Here is a 9877-nt window from a genome sequence, read left to right on the forward strand (position 1 = left end):
TTGACAGATGGCCAAATTATCCCACAGGGCCAGCTGAGCTCTACCGACTATACCGTAAAACGCATGGAGATCAATTTTTTTATTTTCAGGTTCCACTCAGGAGGCTTGCTGAAGTCCAGCAGAACTATAAAAATAAATGCTATTTTTTGGCTTCTGTCCACTATTCCGATCCAGAAAAGAAGCCCGAGCCCCTCAGTCAACAGCCACGAGTACCGTAAAATAACGCCTCCTGGAAAATGTTTATAATTGCCCAAATTAATAGTTCGTTTCAACCATCTTGCAACATTATCCTTAAAATTAAATGCTTTACAGATGCTTTGATTTAAAAAAAAAAAAAAAGGCACCCAAAATACATGCCCATGCAAAATTCCATCCGCTATTACAAAGATTGTCTCTCTATCAAGATGTAACACTCCAACATAGTTCCTGGTCACCAATGTACTACGTTCCTATTAAAAAAGGGCTTTGGCGCCATCTTGCGGGCAACCAAGGGCACTTCACATGTTCACAGCCAACTAGGCAATAAGCGACTTGTGCGAGAAGCCGCCGCACTATCCTTAATCAATAATGTCATTAAGGTTCCCGATTGGACATTTGGTGATTATTTTATCTGTTTTCCTACGCCGCCTTGTTTGATTAAAGGAGGAAACATTTGCAAGTGGGCAATTTACAAAACCGCATGCAGTGCCATAGCAGTCCAATCCCCCCCAATTGAGTAGCGCACAAGTGTGCAGCGAGGAAGTCGATTGTCAATGCGGCACAAAGAAGTCGGCAACACAATCATTTGCGTTTCCTCCAGGGTGCGCGGCCGCGTTGCTCTCTGGGTGAACCCCGCATTGAGTCCAGTAATTAAGCCGCTACCCGCCGACGGGAGTCTAAACAAACTGCTTGCGGGTCCTGAATGGAAAATTCAACAAAGCCATTGGGGAATTGGCGACTCAATGGGAAATATATTGAAACACCATTTCAGAAAATGCGGTCCCTCTTTGAGCAAATATTTGCTTCATTTTCATCCTCCTCTGCTCAAGCATCCTTGGAAAGGTTTGACAGAGAAGATTTCGGCATTTAGCAAGATTGATTCGCCGCGTCGTGGAAGCCTCGTGGGTCAACGAGGCCTGACGGCAGAGAAGCGGGGGTCGAAGACAATCGAATGCTAGTTGGCTAACGAATCCTCAAAATTCTGCCGAGAGGCTCCACCCACATCCCGAGATGAAAACTCAACAGTTTTTTTACAATTGAGTTTAGTGTTACGTGATGTTTACAGTTTCCTGTTGTCGCTTTTCTTGGAGCTCCTCTATCGGTTGATGGTTGTGTCATGTCGCCACAAAGACCGAAAGACAGGTTTGATATTGTCGTAAGGCCAAGAACTAGGAAAAGTCGCAGTTAAAAAAAGATTTCGTCACGTCTTGGTTGGATAGTCGCAACCGAGGAACAAAAAAAAAAAAAAAACGTCCCTCAAGGCCACAGCGGCACAGGGGCTGCTTTTGCATCTACTGCAACATTTGACCGCTCGCTTGATCTCATTCACTGTTGATTAAACGTCGGAGAGTCTTTCCACCCCAGCGGGGCCACGTCGGCGTTTGTGGCGTGGCAAATGAGATAGGGCTCAAGTGCGCCGCTTCGGATTAGCCACGTCCTTTGAGCCCGTTTCATTACGACTCCTAGAGAACAAGGCGTCGCGGGGAATGTGTTGCTCGAGCGTCGCGACGCTAGCACACTTTCTGTCTCTGGCAGTCTGGGAGATAAGAGCCGGGCAGACAGAAATAAACACAAAAGTGTCGTCTTGGGGAAAAGAAGAAGAAGAAAAAAACAAAAAGTTCCCTAAGCCGCAAGTGTGATTGTTAGTCATTACCTCCCGGGGCTTGCTGTTAAAAATTCATGCTCTAGGTCCTTCCGTGTCACGCTGGCTCAACTCAAAGAGCATCGAATATGCTTTGCTCGCGAGCCGCATTAAGTGGCCATGGCGTTTTCCAGCTGGATATCAATTAGATGCTCATTAGGCTGTTAGAAAGTGTGGAACCCCCCCCCCCCTCTCCAGGGGTTACCCACTGTGAGACCAAGTGACCTTGACCTTGAGGCATGGCTGAGACGCCATCTTTGCAGCCTCAGGAGACTGTCACATGAGTTTCTCCTTCTGGAGATTCAGGGGGAAATATGTGTCAGGAGGACTAAAAGGGGAAAGAATTTGGAGGGTTTAAGCATCTGATACATGTGTCAAGAGGCCTCTTTGGGAAATTAAAATGATATTAGCGGATGATTAGCATGATGACATCAGCGCAGTCACCTCAATTGTTGTCAGGTGTCGGGTCAAGGAGGTTGGGGGCGGGGGGGAGGGAGGGGGGTGTCAGCTTGTAAAACAAGTCACCAGATTGTTTAACATTTATTTGAAAACGAATTGCTTCACTGGCAGAGGTCGACGACGGTGGGAGTGTGCAGCCTGTGCAGCTGCAGTGCTGCTGCGGTCGGTCATCTGACATTTTGTTTGTGTGTCTTTGATCCACACGATTGTTTCTTTTTTTTTTTTGGTGGAGTGCGCGCAGGCAGCTCAGGGAAACCACCTCGGTCGGCCGTGGCGGGGAGACGCACTATGCCACGTAGCTTCACAAAGGCAAAAAAGCCAAGTCCCATGTGACGTAAGACTACCGTGACAATGCAGATTTTCCAATGTAAACAAGCAAGACGAGTCAAGTGACGCATTGTTCAAGTCGAACTCAAGTCTCAGGAATACCACGTCAAAGTCAAGTCGAGATTTTACAATTTTAGCAGGCAAGCGCAAAAATTGGCGACTGAAGTTTGAGAGGGATGCTACAAGTGGGGTACTCCCCTCGCTCTGGCCGTGGCTAATGCTAAACGGTAATTATGCTAAGTAAACAAATAAAATGAGGAACACAGAACCCGCCCCCCTTGATGTTCCAGAGTTTGTAGTTGAGAGAGTTAAAAAAAAAAAAAAAACAGTATCTGAGTGCTATCGCATTATCTCACTGAATGGGGTGTAACCAGGTCAAGCTAAACACAGGACTTCCTTTAAAAGGCCCAAACATTATCAGTGACTACCGTGCGAGCCCACACGTGGAATTATTCTATTTCGTCCCGCCGCCCACCACGCCCCCTCCTCTGCACACAAAGCCGGAGGAAACAGCTGTGTTCACAACAACGACGCTGCTTGTCCTCGCGCTGGAACAGGCCCTGGCAAATTACAGCCCGAGTTAACCTGCCAATGCCGCTCCACACCGCCGGGCTGAGGTCTCCCGCTGCGCGCATGGATGGAGGAGGACGAGAACAGAGCGTCCATTTAGGTGCCACAGAGCGCCAGTGTGCGTGTAGGTGGGTCAAGTCATGGTACTTCGGTGGTCCGCAGGGACCGGAAGAAACCCCACTTTTTTTTTGTTTGTTTTCAGGGTGGGGGAAGAGGCAGAGTGGACAACGCTTGCCTCATAAATTAACCCCCACTCCTCCATGGCCGACAACTACTATAACTGATACGAATGACAAATGTTTTTGCACATAGTGAGCCTCCTGTGTTGTAAATATCCCCCTGTAATTGTTGCCACGCCAGGAGGCTTACTACTGTACTGGTATTGCTTATAAATGTCACAAGGTGGCAGCAAAGGACTACATTTGTCTAAAAGAAACTCCTAAACTAACTTCAACACAATTTCTTGCTACCACGGTGGCACCAAATGATTGTTTGGGCCTGAACACAAAAACGGTGGATAGAGAGTTCCAAAGAGTAAAATATAGTTTTTCAGCAAATAAGGCTGACTAGGTTCCAAAACAAATCAGAATTTTTATAGCTATGCAGGGATGGTAAGAAACTACTTCGACTGATACTCTTGGTCAAGTACTGCTGACTAATGCAGGGGCGGCGGATCTATTCTAGTGAAGTACGGGACAGTGGACTACCCCAAAAATTTTGGGCACCCGTGCTCTATTTATATCAGCGACTGTATGTAGCAATTCTGTAATAGCGACAGATGTTGAAAAGTGGGTGTATGTTGGTTGCGACAAAGGTTGGTGGCTCACCAACGCAAAGCTGTTGAAGTCATTGCCATAATTCCGACCGGGAAGTTCTCCGCCTTGGCCGACGCGGCAGCTGGGTCCAAGTCCAGCAGCTGCCTAACAGGCTAACCGGGTCCCCTCGGAGGACTGCCCCCATCATGATTGGACGCAACCGAAAAGAGAGAATGCTCACAGCACTCGGGAGAAAAGGGGATTAACGTGATTTCATTAGGGCGACAATGTAAGGGGGGTGGATGCGGGGGTCTGGGCGTGTTGGATTCTGGTATGTAAAACGCACGAGATGTGGAGTAATAATTTTGCTGGAGGTCAAAAGCAGGCTGACTTGTGTTACTTAAGCCAGCAGCTGTGCCCCCGACTCGAGCAAATGGCATTCCGCTGTAATTCCGCATTCCTACTTGTAAAACACCAACAGAGGGCGTGGTTCATTCCGGCCCAATTTAGAGTGCCCACCTGAACGGAACAGGAAAAGCTTGGTTCATTTCAAGACGACGGTCATCCCTCGCCACTTTGCACATTAAGTTTTGCGGCTTCGGGTACCAAGTAACGGCGAAAAACGAGGGCAGTGCTGTATTTAAATCTAGTAATCAAACCGGCTTTTTGCATCAAGAAAAAGAGCCCGGGGGGGCACAAAGTGCTATTTATCATCAAGTACGTTAAGTACACAGGACATGTTTGTGGTGTCAGTAAGAATACCCCAACCAAAGATGTTTTAATATAATCACAGCCTCAAAACAAACAGCATTCAGACATTTACTATCCTCCTACAGGCATACCGTTATTTTTATGGAGCTGCGATGGGGGTCATATATTCGTATGGATCTTATATTGCCCACGTTTATTTATGTATTTTTTTTCCCCGACAACAGAAGGGCTGCGTTGCATTTTTTCTTTCTTTCCATATTTAATTGCAAGAAGTATCTTCCTCTACCCTATGTAGGTCACTAATGCATTTCACCGCACGAGCCTTAAATGCATCCTTGGTGCGTTCATTTAATAATGAATACAAGCATTCTAACAATATTCATGCTAGACAAGTTCAAGTTAAAGAATAACGTTTCAAAAACATTTTTGGTCGTCTGTATTGTTTTGACTTCCGATCATGGGATTGAGGCGCGTTGAATAATGATGGAATTAATTCCCCACTGAAGGCCTCTGTCATGTAGCAATGAGATTGATATTTGAAGAAGTCGTCCATTCGGGTCACTGTGTAACTTGTGATAGAGTGAGGCGCTTAGAGTTAAGACATACGCATCGTTTCGAAAACCTGAAGTAGGCCTCGGCATCTAAGACGTATCGTTTCTTTGTGCGCGTTGGTATTGAAGAAGGCGGAAACAGCGGCGCGCTGTGATCCAGCGGGCTGCTCTTAAAATAGAATCTCTGATGAGAAACAGACAACAACATGGATGGATACGGTTAAAAAGAATGGGATTTTTTTTTCTTTTTAAAGCACCTTCCCTCACGCCACTTTTCTTCTCTGAGGCCTATTTGGGAAGCGGGGCTGTATGACATATACAGAGCAGTTTCGAATCATTTTGATCATGCGTCATACAAACTTGGAAGTGGTTGAAACTTTTTGCAGCGTGGTTTTTATATGAGTGCATCGGTAGGCGAAGGCGCGTTATCCGCCGATGAGGATCTAATTGTATTTCTCTTGAGTACCCACTCCTGATTGCATTGCCGCTCTCTCTAGGCAATCCGAAAATGTTTCCTTTTTTTTTTTGTAACGTTTGTCTACTGAAGAGGCACAAAAAAAAGAAAGAAAAAATTGCTTTCTCATACTTATATTGGAGACGCGAACGCTAACATTCCACTTGAGGAGCCATTTTGAAATGTTGCCTTTTTTTGGGGGGCGGGGGGAATATGACTGGAGATGGATTTTTGTATTCATAGTTTACTCATCACCCTCATCGTCCGTTTGAGTTGCATTATGTTAGGAGAGGTGAGCAATTGATTTTTGTTTTTCACATTTTTGTCAAGATGATTTTTATTACTGTTTTTTTGTTTTCCTCCAGCTTCTGTTGATCAAAGCGCATTCTCACCGATGTGCACTGCTTACACTAACAATGTGGCCTACGATGCAATACCTGAAAATTGTGTGGCTTTACTCTTCTGTATATATTTTGACTAAGAAGACATTTTTCCAAGACATATTCTGGAAAGAAACAAATATGAATGGTTGTTTGTGTATGTGTGGCTTGAAATTAGCTGGCGACCATTTCAGGGTGTTTCTAATTTCTTAACCCTGTGAACATGACAGCGTTGGCTTATCCGGTGGAAAACGAGACTTTGTTGTCACACAGAGTCTGACCAACTGATAAAAATGTGAGAGAGGAAAAGCACCACAATGGAAAAGCACGTAGACAGATGACAGGGCTTGAGAAGATAAGCAAAACCAACATGTGATGTGATCAGAGGGACCCTTTGAGCCCCGACTGTCTTTTATCTACCGTGCTGACAGCAGAGACCTTTGCCGCCGCAGAACCTACTTTTTCTGACACCACCTTTAACGCAACCACGGGGGTTCGCAAAATATATTATTGTTGCAAAACCTACGACAGCGGACAAAATCTCATTAAGAGTTCAAAATGTGAGCGTCTGGGATGGGGAGGGCATTCATTAGGCTGATTAGCAGGCCTTTGTTGCAACATGCTATGAAAGCACACATCTGCGAAGACGGAGCAGATGTCACATAATTGCTTGTTGGCCTCCAGCCACTCAACAAGTAACAGCAGCTTCTTGTCTTCTACTTCAAACCTTGACCGGGAGCACATGTAAACTCCATATAGTAAGGCCACAGCAAAGCTTCAAACCCAGGACCTCAGAACTGTTGAGGAAGGCATTCCAAACACAAGCCCCCCACCCCACATGCTGGCCTTTTTAATTCCATCCATCCATTTTCTATAGTGCATGTTCTCATTAGGGTGGCCGGTGACCTGGAGCTTTTCCTGATTGAGTATAGATGATTCGACTCTTCAATTAACTTAAAATGCTTGTTTTGGGAGAACGTGGACGGAAGACAACACAACACATGCAGACCAAAGCGAAAAGGCTGAAACCGAGTTTCTAACCAAGGACAGCCGAACTGAGGGAGACTCAACTCTAGTCCAGTGCTGTCACTTGAGATTGCATAAAATCATAAAACGCATAGACTCCACAGTCGGTCACAGTGTAACACACACATTTTGTTTGATTTAAAATGGGTGTGTGTGAAACAACAATGCATGGCAGAGATACCCAATATAAAATAACATATGTTGCCCTGTGTAGACTAAATGAAAATGTGCTAGGCATTATCTCCAAGGGACAAGCTTCTTCATTAAAAACCGTTCTTGGTGGGGGGTAGCGTTTTGTCTTGAACAGGCTGGTTTGATTATGAGAACATAGGCAAGCAATATTCTAGTCTGTTATAGAAACGTGCCCAGAAGAGGTAGGAAGTTAGAGTGTAAATAAATAAAAAAAATGTCTCGCTTACCTGGAGGCTTTTCCTTACACTCGGACCTTTGTTTTACTGCCCGACTCTGGCATCACATCAGCGGCCGCGTCCTCAAGTCCCGCTTCCCGGCCGACACACGATCTCTCCGGTGGCCCGTGCCGAGCGACTCTGCGGTGGTTTGCCGCACCGGACGACGAGTCAGGACGTTCCCGGCAGCGACACCCATGGGAGGTCGGTTGATGAAGCGGGTGGGTTGGGTGTTTGACGGTAGTTTAGCTCGCCGCTCCGGCCGGCTGGTAGCAACTAGCTCAGCCCCGCTGACGGAGGCAGGGTTCGGCCATGTGCGTCGGAGGTGCTGCTGGTGGCGTGGTGGTGGTTGGGGGTGGTTGGGGGGGGTGTTCGCAAATCATAGGCAGTCCTAAGCAAGCAGTGCCACGCAGCGTCGCAACAACACGCTGCTGCGGTTTAGGACTCGCCTCCTCCTCCTCCTCCTCCATTCGACGTGTCAAACTGCAGCAGCGGTCACGGTTCACTTCCGGTGGTGTATTTCAGAACAAACACCCAAAACGACAATTTCAAAATAAAAAACTTATCGAAAGACGTGTTTCGTCAAAATAATAATAATAATACAAAATGCCCCAAAGGTCAACAATTATAGACTTGCCATAGTGAAATTTGCCAGTTTGCCTCATGAGTGTGTTGGGAAAAGTTGGTGTACGTGTGCATTTTAACCCACAAAACCATGAGCGAAAACTAACTATAATTAAAATTACCAAACTATAATAACCCGGGTCAGGAGGGATCCTAAGTGTAGATTGTCGCTTTGAATTTTTAAGTTTCTCATGCGCAGCTGCATATCAATCGGTTGAATAAAAACTGCGTAAGGGAAAGAAATGATACATGTTGGCTTGACATTTTGTGTTTACTGCACTGTCACATCACGAGTTTTTAAAAAAGATGGAAGCTAACAATTTTCCATTTTTAAGGAAGCAGTCAATATGCCTCCGCCGCGGTAAGGCTACTGCTTAACCCTTATGCAACGGAGTAAAAATAAGAATAACATTAAATTTAAAACAAAAAAAAAAACGACAATAAATAAGTGGGGCAAACAATGTGTGTGAACATATGCAGGTGGGTGCAAAATTGTAATTAATCAGGTTTGTAAATGCTGCGGAGGTGGATGACGCACACGGCCTTCCTGTAAAATCCTGATTAAACCACATGGAATGTCTTCCTTCCCTCACACCATTTAACTCGAATGTATCCTGCGAGTTTGACCTGAGAAGTATCAAGACAAACAAAAAAAAATAAAATGTCACGTATTGTGAATGCAGAATAGCCAAGCAGAGATTTTTACTCCAAGAAATACAAACTAAGAGGCAAGGTTTTAAATAAATTCATATATATATATTTTATATATATATAAAAAAAATCATTTACCCACTGAAGCAGAACAAACACCTACCACTTGTCTTTCCTTGTGTAACAGAGAATACAATATGATTCGACACGTTGAGTTAACAGAAGAATAGCATTGATAAAGAGACTGCCACAACCTCAACACAAAAAAGGTAAACACTTGGGGGAAAGGGGGGCTTGGAAAAACTGAGCGCAATTGATAAAAATAGAATAAAAAAAATTATATACACAACTAAGAAGAGGCGTAAGTGCAGCACTGGGCAGAATCAAGAAGCATAGATTCAGTCTAAACTTTCTTCAGTTCCATATTCAGATAAATCGGTACATTATATCTCTAGATCTGTTAACATGCAAGCTCAATGAAGCATACGGTCAAATACGCATGGCAATATACTTGTTTTTTGTTTTGTTTTGTTTTTTTTTTAATCATCTCATTGGACATTTGTAAAATATGGAAAAAAAGTCTGTCCGTGTACAGTGGTGGAAAAACAAAATGTCATTTGCGAGAATGAGCAGTCGGGGATCCACTCATATTAGATAGTGTTTCAAAGAAAAGAAATAAAGAAGACTACATTCATTTCACTGAACAAAGTTCACATACAAAAACAAAACAAAAAAATTCTAAATATCAGGCGAGAGTTTTAAATGTTCATCACGACCCCACTTATAGGTTTTTCTAATCATAATTCATCACTTGGTCCTTGGAGAAATGAAGAGCTCCAAAGACACCTTTGCACAATGGAATACTGCATATAGATCTACTCACAACCGGGTCAAGGGAGGCTAGCTGCCGAAGATGGGAACGTCCACACGTACGCGCGCTTCCCCTGGCGGCCGATCTTGGCTTGGCTGCATGATGGATTGCACTTCCAAGTGCTGAGAATGCAACCATCGGCGAGGCTGTTGGCATGTTTCGGTCCCCAAAAAGTCCGCTGGAATTTGGGAGTTTTCGTTCCCTGTGCTTCAAGAGGGGGGTTCCCGCTCGCAGGCCGACAATGCTGGGAT

The 9877-nt window shown here is 44.9% G+C and overlaps 1 protein-coding gene across 6 annotated transcripts in view; it reads right to left on the reverse strand.

Annotated features, from left to right (window-relative positions):
* Nucleotides 1-7956, reverse strand: part of tanc2b (tetratricopeptide repeat, ankyrin repeat and coiled-coil containing 2b) — a 72079-nt gene extending 64123 nt beyond the window's left edge. For all 6 annotated transcript variants that reach the window (XM_019865651.1, XM_019865650.1, XM_019865649.1 and 3 more), the window contains exon 1: nucleotides 7493-7956. The gene's annotated coding sequence lies outside the window, so the exon portion shown is untranslated. The remainder of the gene's footprint in view (nucleotides 1-7492) is intronic.
* Between the last annotated feature and the right edge of the window lie 1921 nt (nucleotides 7957-9877).

This window comes from Hippocampus comes, unplaced genomic scaffold, assembly GCF_001891065.2.
Source record: "Hippocampus comes isolate QL1 unplaced genomic scaffold, H_comes_QL1_v1.1 scaffold58, whole genome shotgun sequence".
Classification (NCBI taxonomy): Eukaryota; Metazoa; Chordata; class Actinopteri; order Syngnathiformes; family Syngnathidae; genus Hippocampus; species Hippocampus comes.